Below are 12,072 nucleotides of genomic sequence, written 5' to 3' on the forward strand. Positions count from 1 at the left end.
TTTGGTCTGGGCTTCTGGTCAATCAGAAGTACAAGGTGACAACCCGGACTTGAGACTAGTGTCTGAAATGGGGGTTAGGGGAATAGAAGGGTAATCTTTTGGGACCGAGCCCTTAACCTGTAGGGTCTACACTAACTCCAGGTAGTTAGTGTTATAACTGAATCATAGGATATCCTGTTTGTGTCTGAAGAATTAGAGAATTGGTTGATGGGAGAAAAAAACCCACATTTGTTGTCAGAAGTATTGAGTACAGGAAAAGGGTTTTTTCCTTTTCCGTGGCAAAAGGGACTCTGCATTGCGATTACAGTTAAGTATCTTGAGATGGGAAGATTAGCCTGGATCATCCAGGCAGGTCCAATCTAAACACATGAGTCTTTAAAGGGAGAACCTTTCCAAACTGTTGCCAGATAGAGATGTGACCACAAAAGAAGAGTCAGAGAGATACAACATTACTGGTTTAGAAGGTAGAAGAAGGAGCCATGAGCCAAGGAATGCAGATGGACTTTAGAAGCTTTTAACGCAAGGAAATCCATTCCCTGCTAGAGCCTCCAAAAAGAACACAACCCTGCCAACACCTTGATTTTAGCCCAGTGAGAACTGTAAAATAATAAATTTGTGTTGTTTTAAGCCACTAAATTTGTTAATTTGTTGTGACAGCAATAGAAAACGAATACATTATTGCGTATGATACTTTAAAGCAATACTTAAATCATAAAGCTGTAACTATTTACACTCATCTCAAGGAATTTCCTTAGTAATAAGATAATCACATCAAATAAACAGAGTATATGAAATAACTACAGACAAAGCTGATCAGGAGCCATTCTGGATTAAAACACTCTCATCATTTCCCAGGGAGAAAATAAAACCATTACATGAAGCCAGGAACTCTATAACTAGTTTTAGGCAAACCAACAGAAGCAAAAATTATAAATCCTTTATTTCTTCTTATAGATTACATCCTGCATAACTCTTAGCTAGTCAAGAACACAGGGAAACATAATAATACCTTCTATACAATAAAAGGGAGGCAAGTGCCAGTCACTGAACTAAGCTCTTACATATATTAATTTATTAATATTATTTATTTATTCACACAATCTTAAAATGTAGGTATCATTTTGGCAAAGTTCAAGTCTTTTAATCAAACTTACATGGTAAATAAATAGCAGCACTGGATTAAAATCCAAATAAAACTCTAAAACCTTTCTACTATGCTAAGAAAATGAAATAATTGTGGGAAGAGAGGTAGAAAGGTGCCTAGTTTCAGAATGATGACCTCTCAATTCCTATGGCATTTGGGTTGTAACCCTCTATCCCCATTTTCCACATTCTGCTTATAGCGTTACCTATGTCTGCTGCATTTGCTTTACCAAATTATAAATGCAGAAACTGTGTCACGGGTATTTTTGTGTCTCCTCCCACCCCCAGCCATACACACATCCACACAATATATAGTACTGTTATTATTATTATTGCTGTTGTTACAAGTGTTATTACTATTCCTATTGTTACTGTTACTATTATTGTTATTGATAACAACAATAATAATACCTACACTTACTTGAGTGCACACTATGTACCAAGCAGTGTTCTAATAATCTCACAATTTCACAGTCCTAATTCATTTAATCCTCCCAACAATTCGATGAGGTAGGTACTATTGTCATTGCTATTTATAGATAAAGCAACTTGAGGCATGGAGATGTTAAACAACTTGCCCAATATCACACGGGTAGCAAATAATAAGACCCGGAGAGCGATCCAAGCAGTGTGGCTCAAAATCATTATTATATTGGAAGTACACTACCGTCACCTATTAGGGACTCAAAAAAACCTAACAAAAGTGAGGTGGTTTAATAAAAATAATTGTGAGCCAGGTGCCTTTCTAAGTGCTTACATATGTTGTTTCATTTAAATCTTACAAAAACTCTTGTCAGATAGGGATCATGAATACAATTGTACTGGTGAGAAAGTTTCAGCTGTTCAGAGAAGTAATTTGCCTAAGGTCAGAAAATCAATAAGTCTATATTTTTTCCATTCTACATACTGCCTCCCTAATAATAACAAAAGTAAAATATATATTGAGGATTATGATACCATGCAGGGAGATCAATTGATACAAATTATCCTGCATCTCTAACAATGGGCATTGATTACCATAACCTATTTGATTACATGTTCTAAAATTAATTATTTTAAGAAGGAATGTTCTAATGAAAATGAGAGGACATAAAATCTATTTATGATATCCTCCCTCTGTCCTCCAGTTTTTCATTGGCTGAAATGAGAAAAGGTGAAACACATTTTCAAATCACCTATTCTCTTTGGATATGTGTCAGAGGAACTTGAGTCCTACAGTTTATATGAGGGAAGGGACAACACTAAACTGTGCACAATCTGTGGAGGACATGGCCTCTACCTCCAGGATCCACCCTGCTCCCAGACTCCTCTCCTCTGTGAGAAGCCAATGTGAATACGCTCCAAAGGGCAGGAAGTGGAGCTCCAAGATTGCTGACAAGGTGGATGCAGAGATGGGGAAATGGTAGATTCTCAGAAGGATGGGATTAGTATGGGATAATGAATGCACTGCTGTTTCAAGAGTCTGGATGATGAGAGTTGATGACCGTGACAAACACACAACCTTCTCTCTACCCACTCCTGTCTGGCACAGGCACTGAAGAACAGAGTAACGTTCCCTGTTCTCAACAGGCAGACAAGAAATTTTATATTCCTAACACTGCCTGCCCATTGAGTAAGAATGGGAAGTTTTGAAGGACTATTTTTTATAACTATTATAAAATCTACAATAATCTCCAAATAGATTATCAAAACAAAACAAGTTTCCAAAACTTAAGGGTTTTGTTTGTTTTGTGTTGTTTAAAATGTAATCCTCGGAGGAAGATAATCAACTGGTCTGCAGTTAGAAGAATGAAATCAACAGTGAAAAGCAAAGCACAAATAGAAAATCCTGGTGTGGTTTGGCTTCCTGGCTCCAGCTGCCTCTCTGCTCTGTGGTTTGGCACTTTATAATCCTCCTTAAATTCTGCAAAGTAATAAATCCTCTTTTTAACCTATACCAGTGGTGAAATGGATTTCTCTGCTAACAAACTAAATAAACTCATCAAACACCAACCAAGCACCAGAAGAAAACAAGAGTCTAAGCCTGACCTAGAAAGTTCCTGGGTTCTCAGCCGGCAAGGAAAACGAAGGCGTAAGGGAGGTTTCCTGTGAGTCATGTTAGCCTTTCAACACTCCACTGGGCCTCAGACCAGAAAAACTGACTCCCCTCCTTCATCAGCTTCAGCTGCTACTTTAATCCAGCTAACTTTCAACTACTCTCAAACTTTTCAATGGAACTGCCACTATTAGGCAAGAAGTAAATGAGCATTAGTGGGGAACCTGATGCAAACCCGAATTTTTCAATTCTCAAGTGTTATCTTTAAAATCCATGTAAATTGCATTGTGCATAGAGCAAACTGTTTAATATAAAAGTAATGTGCAAAGTATCTTCCACAGGTAATAGATATTTCACAGAAGCAGAAACTCATAAGGCCAATAAACTACACACAGACCCAACTTCATTAGTCGTCAGGGATATGCCACTTAAGAGATACTCTTTTACATTCATTTGGCTGTCAAAAATTTTAAAGTCTGATAATACCAAGTTTTAGAAAGGATGTTTGTTTCAAAGGACTTTTCGCACTTGGCTGGTAGGAGTATAAACTGATACAACCACTTTGGAAAAACTGTTTGGCGTTACTTGATGAAGTTAAACAGCCACATACCCTACAATGCAGCAATTCGTCTCCTAGATGTACATACTGTGTATGTGTGTGTATAAAAGAAGCTCTTACAAGTAATCAATAGGAGACATGTAGAAGCATGTATTTAGAAGTCCTGTTTACTGGAGCAAAAAACCTGGGAAAAAAACCAGACGCCCATCAACAGAACAAATGAATAGTATAATATATTCACAGAAAAAAATATTAAATAGAACCAAAGTGAGTGTTTTGCAACATTGGGCAACAATATAGATGAATCTTAGCAATGTGATATGGGCGGGGGGGAACAAATCTCAACAGATTATATATAGCATCCTATCCTTTTAATAAAGTAAAAAATAATCATAATAAACATGTTTTTTAGAAATACAAAGGGGTATGAAATTATATAAAAATGAAAGTAAGGAAATGGTGAAAGGAGGATTCAGGATGGTGATTATCTTTGGTTAGAGAAGAAGGGGTATAGAAGAAGGCAAGATCAATAATAGGTAGATGTACATTACCATCATGATTCTAGTTTTAGGGCTGGTGGTAGTTTCCAGGAACTTAATGCAGAAAAAAATTAATTTAGTCATTCATATGCCAACAACTAAAGCGTGTCAGAGCTAGGGATTATGATTAATCCACTCCTGTGTAACAGGAGTCCATCTAAAAAATAGATTAAATGATGCTTCGAGAAGACGCATTCTATTTATCCTGTGACTTTATATACCCTCTGGCACCTCTGAGGAAACAAATGGCTGAGAGGAAAAACCCGGGGGGAGGGCCAATTATAAACAGTCCAAGGCCTGTTTTTTTCTGTTTGCTGCCCAGCTCATAAGAGGCAGGGTAGCACAGTAGTTAGGAGCACAGGCTCTGGGGCCGGACTGCCCTAGCAAGGGCGCGGGAGCAGGGAGGATGACTCGGTTGTGTTCCTTACAGGTGTGTGACTAATCCTGTTACAGGAAAATTACTTAACCTCTGTGTCTCATCCCCACATGTGTCCAATGGGCTGGCAGTGATAAGTACTACAACACTATATAAAATTATTGGAAGGATTATATGAATTAATCCACACCTGAGGTCCTAGCACAGTGAGGTTGCTCTAGGTGCACTAAGTAAGCTTTACTCAACAAAGACTGGCTTTTATTATTTTTATCTCTGGCTTGATATCACTGTGAAAAGCTTAGGAAACACTCTTCTAAACTCTTCTGGGCAGGCTACTCTGGGAAGTACTACTCTGGGAAGCTCTAAGTCGCACAGCACACTACTAGCCTCAAACTTTCAGTGAGGATTTGTTGGACTGAAGAAACTGAGTCAATTTATTCCTAAGTACTGTGGTTCCCAAGGAATGACCAGAAAAAAGGTTAGGACTTATCTGTGGTTTTTCATGGACTCTATCTCTGCATCATTAACATAAATAACCAAGTTCAAAATCTGTGTACTAAAAGATGTATACTTTATTAAAAAATGAAAACCATTTAAATCTTTATACAGGGCCTATTTATACTTTCACTACAAGCAATTCTAAGAAACTCGGTTATCTGGCGTCTAAGTGTTAATAGATTAGAAGTCATAATTCAGAAAAAAAAATGCTGGCTTCCAGAGATACGTTCACTAACACAGAAAAAAAAATCACATGTGACAACTATGAGGAAAAATTCAGAAAAGTATAATTCACTTCAATGGCCCCTAAGCATATAACTGCACCTAGTAAAATAATTAAAGTTCATAATGATGATCTTGGATCATAAAGAAAAACTGATATGTTGTTTATTAAAAGACGAATAGTCTCATATATTTGTTTTAAATACACCATGAAGACTTTTAAATAATGTTTTCTTTTTTTCTTGATAAAATCTCCAAAATTAGTTGCAAATGGACCCACGAAGTAAGTCAATGGTTGTCCTACCCTACAAAGTTGTTTGATACAAACCAATTAAATGATGAAGAACTGCTGCCCCAAATTATGAATAAATTAATGAACAGAAGTGAGTAATCCATTACATAAATAGTACCATTTAATTCAATTTAAAAGTAAATGTTAATATTCAAAAGAGAATTTTAAGTTATCTGTAAAATTCACCTGTGTGAAACAGTTCATTTTCTCTGATGATCTTCAGTAAATAATAAAGAAGTTTTTATCATTTTTTAATAAACTTACCAAAACTTGAATACAGAAGCAGATTCGCTTCTTCCACAGATGCGGCTACCATTCAAAATATCTCTAAAAACTCCTCTTCAGAAATATCCTAATTTTATTTCAGCCCTAATTCTTACATCTTATTTACCAAATCTGGTTGTAAATAGATTTTTACTGTTTCTAGGAATGAACTGCTCCCATTTCAGTTCAATGCCAGGCACAAAGTAGTATAGGTACTTCAAAGATGAACTACCATCCTCTGGCTTCAAGGCATCCTCCCAGGCTAGTGATCATGACTTTTTACTCACAATTTGGAAAACATAATGAGTTAGGAACAGGTATCGGAAAGGTATAGAGGAAGGGCACCCAACCCAAGATGTGTAGGAAGAGAGACAGAGGAGTTAGGAAGAACACTGCCTGGCTTGGTGCTGTCTACAAAGTCTTGAAGCAGCTATGAGAAGAGATGAGATAGAAAAAGCATTCCAGGCGAGAACTACAGGTATAAAGGTATAAAGGCACAGACTACGGTGTGTGCAAAAGAATCAGAGGCATGCTGTGTTGCTGGAGAGCCACGTGAGAGGTGGACATTCTGGGAGTCGAGCCTGGGGAGGGAAGAGAGCCAGTGATAGAGGGCCTTGTAGTTCACGTCAAGAAGCTTGTGCTCTCACAAAAGGACAAATATTGCACGATTCTACTTATATGAAGGATCCAGACTCATCAAATTCCTAAAGACAGAAAGTAGAATGGTGGCCGCCAGGGGTTGCGGGACATGGGGATGTGGAATTAGTGTTTAACATGTACAGAGTTTCTGTTTGGGATGATGAACTAGTTCCGGAAATGAAGAGTGGTAGTGCTGCACAACATTGTGAATATATTTAATGTCACTGAATTATACGTAAATGGTTATAAGTATACTTAAAATGGTTAAAATGGTAAATTTTAGGTTATATATATTTTACCACAATGAAAACCACTAAAAATATTGTCCTGGTAAAGGAGAAGGAGAAATGGGGAGGGATAGGAAGGAGAGGGAAGAAAGGGAGAGCAACAACAGCCAGAAGCAGTAGCAACAGCCACAGCTTCGACTCCATCCAGTAATCAGTGGCTCTCAAACTTGTTTTAGCTGCAGAATCCTTTCTTCAAACATCTCAAATAAAAGCCTAACTATAAAACAGGCAAAGCAACAGATCTGATGGGTGCCAGAGGCCTACCAGCCGCTATTTCCCAACTTGCCTCCATAATGGACCCTTTGGAACCTCCAGGGAACCCAGAGAGCGCCCCAAGTTTGCAAACCACTGGTGATGGGAGGAAGCGCAAAGGTTTCAGCCCAAACATGACGCAGTGAAATTTCTGAAATAGTAAAGTGGGTCTGGTCTTTAGACTCAAATGAACTACCTCAACTCTGCCTCTCAACAGCCATGCGCCCTTGGGCAAGTTATTTATCTTCTGTCAAAGGGACTAAAAAACAACTATTTTTACAGGATTGTCATAAGGACTGATGAAATGTAAGTAGGAAGCCTGATACAGGGTGAATTCTCATTTGATGGCAGCTATTGATACTTTACTTTTATTTGGCATTACTCTGGTTCTTGTATAGTGAGGTGATCTGGGGTAGGTGAAAGCATGGATGGAAGCTAGAACAAGAGGCCAGGTGAAAGATCATAAAAGCCAGAACTGGAGTAGTGACAATAGGGATTGGAGGGAGAGATGGACTCTAGAAATATTCTGGAAGGGCTGTTGAGGTGGGAAATAAGCACGGGCAGCCATTTCCCTCCAAATCAACCAGAAGAAAGGAGCAGAGATGAGCAGGAAAAACCCAAAGGTTGCCCAGAACTGGTCTTGGGGGCTGGGGGGAGAGGACTATAGGCAGGAGCAGAGAACTGCCAGAGGCCCAGTGGAGGGCATGTTTTGAAAGTCCACCCTTACCTCTCCCCTATATTCCATAAGAACAATCACTGCCTGTCCCTTTAACCACTCCTTGCAGTGCTGAGAAGTTAATTAAAGATTCAGGCTGTCCAGTCAGGAATCATTCCTCCATCCACCCCCTCCAAGCTCCTAGGGCTAATGAGCAAAAACCTAGAGAGAATACTTCCTCTTTCTTCTTCCAGAGCAGCTGATGATAAAGCCATGGTGACAGAATAGCCTGGTGGAGTGGAACTGAATAGTAGCCATCAACGGTGGTTCTGTGGTGCCTAAGGATTTTCCATCTTGGGGTTCAACCTCTCCCTTAAACTAAGTCACCTCAAGGGACTCGGATCCGGGCCTGGTCAATGGCTCTTGCCCAGTACTTAAGTGGAAATATATGAGAATGCTCATCACGGTGTTGTTTATAGAGGCTGGGAGCTGGAAACTACGTAGGTGTCTATCCCTAGAGTACCATGGAACCACAGAATTCTCAGCAGAAGTTAGTTAGAAACAAGAAACTAGATCAGTGGTTCTCAGCAAGGGGTGACTTTGTCCCCTAAAGAGACATTTGACAATGTCTGGAGAGATTTTGATTGTCACAACTCGGAGGTGTGGTGTAGGGAGGAGTGTTACACTGGCATCTAGTGGGTAAAAGCCAGGGATGCCACTGCATCCTACAATGTACAGGACAGCCTCTCAAAACAAAGAATTTTTTGGCCCAAAATATCAATAAGGCTGAGACTGAGAAACACTGAACCAGATGAACAAAACAACATGACTGGGTTCTAAACATATAATGCTGAATGAAAAAAAAATGTATAAAGACATGCAATCTATTGTAAAAATTCCTATTTGGAGTTAGGGATTCATTCAGTCAATCATCTGATACTCATTGTGTATCTACTGCAAGATAGGTGCTGCACTTGGCAGTCTACAATAGTGACCAATACTAGATAGGATTCCTTACCTTCTAGAGTTTAGAAGAGGCAGTTGTTAAGTAAATAATCTCACAAATAAAAGAGAGAAAAGAGGAGATATTTTGGAGACTGGTAGAATCTAAAGTTCTCCAATCCTCCACGTGCATGGGCCACAAAAAGTCCCTAAATTTACAACTTTGCTTAAGTAATAATACAGAACAATATCTCTCAGCAAGACTACACACATCCACTTAGGATTGTGCTGTCTACAGTGTGAGCTCAGTAGATATTTGCTGAATAAATAGATGAAGGCTATACTGTTAAATACCACTAAATGACTCCTTCAAAAATTTCCAGGCCTCAACCTTTGATACAGGAAACTGAACAGAAAGGAGGAACTAAAGGGCCAGGGCCCTTTGCCAGACAACAACAAGGAGTACACGTGTAGATTGCCCAACTTCTATTATTCATTTCTCCTCAAATTCATGCCACCTCACACCAAGCTATTTGCACTTCTTTGAACAAAACCCTCTCTGGCACCTCCAAGCCTGGACGGACTGCCTTTCCTGGAAAACTCTCACATTTCAAAATTCTGATCACTTTCACTGTCAAATTCCCCAACCCTACCTCACCCTGGTGGATTTGATCTCTGCTCTCCTTTGTGCCATCTGTACTTTGTGCTCACCTCTGCAGCATTTATCATAACTTCTTATCATAATCTGATTATGAGCTAGCTCTCTTGGGAACAGGAACCAAGTCCTATTCATCTTCATAGCCTAGTGACGAGTCTAGAACCTAGAACATCATGGATGCCCAAGATTTGGCAAGTGAAACAATGAATGAATGGACATGTCCTGCACTATGCTACAAAAAGAATAGGATAAAATCTATGCCCTCAAAAAGCTTACCATCTATTCAATAAGAAATGATAAATATATAAATAATTAAAGATTTTTCGCTAGAAATGTAAACTTCATAGTCATTATAAGGAACATGCATTTTTAATATATAAATTGGAATAATGCTTTAGAATGTAAACTGCTAGATAGTACGCAATTAAATAAATCTTCAGGTACTCCTGGAAATCCATATCCCTCTATTACAGTATTTGTCATTTGAGTTGGTAGCAGTAAATGACAAAAGACAATTACAAGCAGAGTGCACTTGGAAACATATAGTACTCATTATTATGAATGCCTGACACACAGTAAGTACTCATAAACTTTTACTGAACGAGTGATCTGACATTCTGAATCATATAAAGAAGTTATCTGTATGCTAGTGAGACAGGTGTATCAGCAGTTGGGGTTACCCAAAATATATCCATCTCGTGAGAACAGAACCAGCTCTAGGCCCCAAACTTTCCCCCTATGTTTAGTACCCGGTTGCCAAAAAGTCTATTCTTAACCCCTTTTTGTAAAAGGAGTAGAAAAGAGTTGTGTGATCACAAACTATCCCCCTATATTCTATCCATGTGATGATAACATACGTATTCACCAACCTCTCTTCACCCCCCATGGTTCCCTGGCCACAAGTGGGGATTCATGGAGCCAAACTCAAGTTTGGGAGATGAATTTTAATACTGAGAGTTTAAAATATTGAGTATAAGGAGTACCAGATATCTGGTAAACCGCACTCTTCTGATTCCTAGGTAAGACAAAAAGAAACTATAAACCAGAATCCCAGTGTCATCCCAGTGTCTGCACGGTTGCCAGAAGTAAGACTGAAACTTTTCATGAAAAAAAGCTCTGCCAACTGAAAAAGGAAGCTCCAGCCCAACACCCTCAGAATGAAGATCAATAAAGGGAAGAGTGAAGGGAGTGTAGCAGAATGAAAAGGAAGCCTTAAGAACCTTAGTCATCCCTCATTCATTCGTGTGCCAAGGGTTGTGGGAAATACAAAAATGAAAAATATTTGATTCTTGCTGTTAAGGACTTTGTCCATCAGGAGTGTAAGATGCCCACAAACAGCTATCACACAAGGAGAAAAGTAAAGATCCACAAGGGAAGTACAAGAAAAGTGTGTTCACAGACAGAAGAAATCTCATATTTAGGAAGCTATTAGATACTCTTAAGTGTAAAACATACCAGGATTTTGAAAATATTAGAAAATTAGAAGAAAAAAAATCATTGCTCACTTTGTCACATCTTGCTAAATTATTATCTGCCATATTGTCTGTCCCAACATCAGGAACACTGGCACCTCCTGGAGCAACGTTACATTCTCCCATCACAGAGGAATGGAGAGCTGATAGCAGGTGGTGACTAACGTGGGCAGAGTGGTAGCATGAGCCAAGCTGTCTGCCCACTTCTGTGTAGTCAGCCACTTGATCCTCACAACAATCTCACGAGATAGGTACTGTAATTATCTCCATTTTGTAAATAAGAGAACTGAGGCAGAGAAGTTATGTGACTTAGCCAGGGTCTCCCATTTGGAAAGTGGCACAGACAGTTTATGAATCCAGAATCTGTGCCCTTAGCCCTTACACTACACTGCCTCTCAGCTGGGAACTTGTGGTTAAATTTATCAGGACATATACAGCTGCATGATACAAGATGATTTTTGGTCAACTTTTCCCTCTAAACACATCTGTCTATTTAAAACTATACTTATTTATATGACAAAAATGCATACACTATTACTGATCTAGTTTTGAAAATGGTATGGCTTTGACAATCTTTCTAAACGGAAATTCGCTTGTTAACCTGAAAAAAAAAATTTAGCAATGCCTGTTCCACAGAGGTGCCACTGGCCAGAAGTGGTTAAGGGTGCAATTTGGACTGGGGCTTGCCAGCACCATCCCTTAGAGGTCATCACATGGCTGTGGACAAATGGCTTAGCCTTCTTTATTATGTCTCCATCTGCAAAGTGGGTATAACAATAGTGCCATCTCATAAAATGGCAAGCATTAGATTTTAGTATCCATTTAAATTGCTAAGCACAGTATCTGACACAGTGAATGCTCAATAAATATTAGCTTTCATTGTTTGGGTCCTGGGTTATCTGTATTTCCAGAATTCAAGTCCTCCTGTAACCACAGAAGTGCTTTCTCTGTCCCAGAGTTGCTGTCAATCCCTTAAGCACATTTCTATTACCCACACAGCACAGTGACACACACTAGAAGCAAGCTTCCCTGGTCCCCAGACCTGGAGATGGCCATGTCGCATCGCTGAGGCCCGGGAAGGAGGCAGGCTCTGGACTAACTCTGGCGGCACCACAGAACTTAACCCAGATTTCTCACTTGGGTGAACTCATCTGTTAGTGGAGGATCACCGGCCCTGTCGGAAGGGCTCGGCAGCAGAAGGGATGCAGGCGCCGGCGCCAGGAAGGAGCTCACCCACCT

At 39.4% G+C, this 12,072-nt stretch overlaps 1 protein-coding gene across 4 annotated transcripts in view; it reads right to left on the bottom strand.

Annotated features, from left to right (window-relative positions):
* The window catches only part of SLC35F2 (solute carrier family 35 member F2), a 52,571-nt gene that overhangs the window by 39,681 nt on the left and 818 nt on the right, over positions 1-12,072 (bottom strand). The gene's annotated exons all lie outside the window — the stretch shown is intronic.

Source organism: Pteropus medius, unplaced genomic scaffold (assembly GCF_902729225.1).
Source record: "Pteropus medius unplaced genomic scaffold, Ma_sr-lr_union100, whole genome shotgun sequence".
Classification (NCBI taxonomy): domain Eukaryota; kingdom Metazoa; phylum Chordata; class Mammalia; order Chiroptera; family Pteropodidae; genus Pteropus; species Pteropus medius.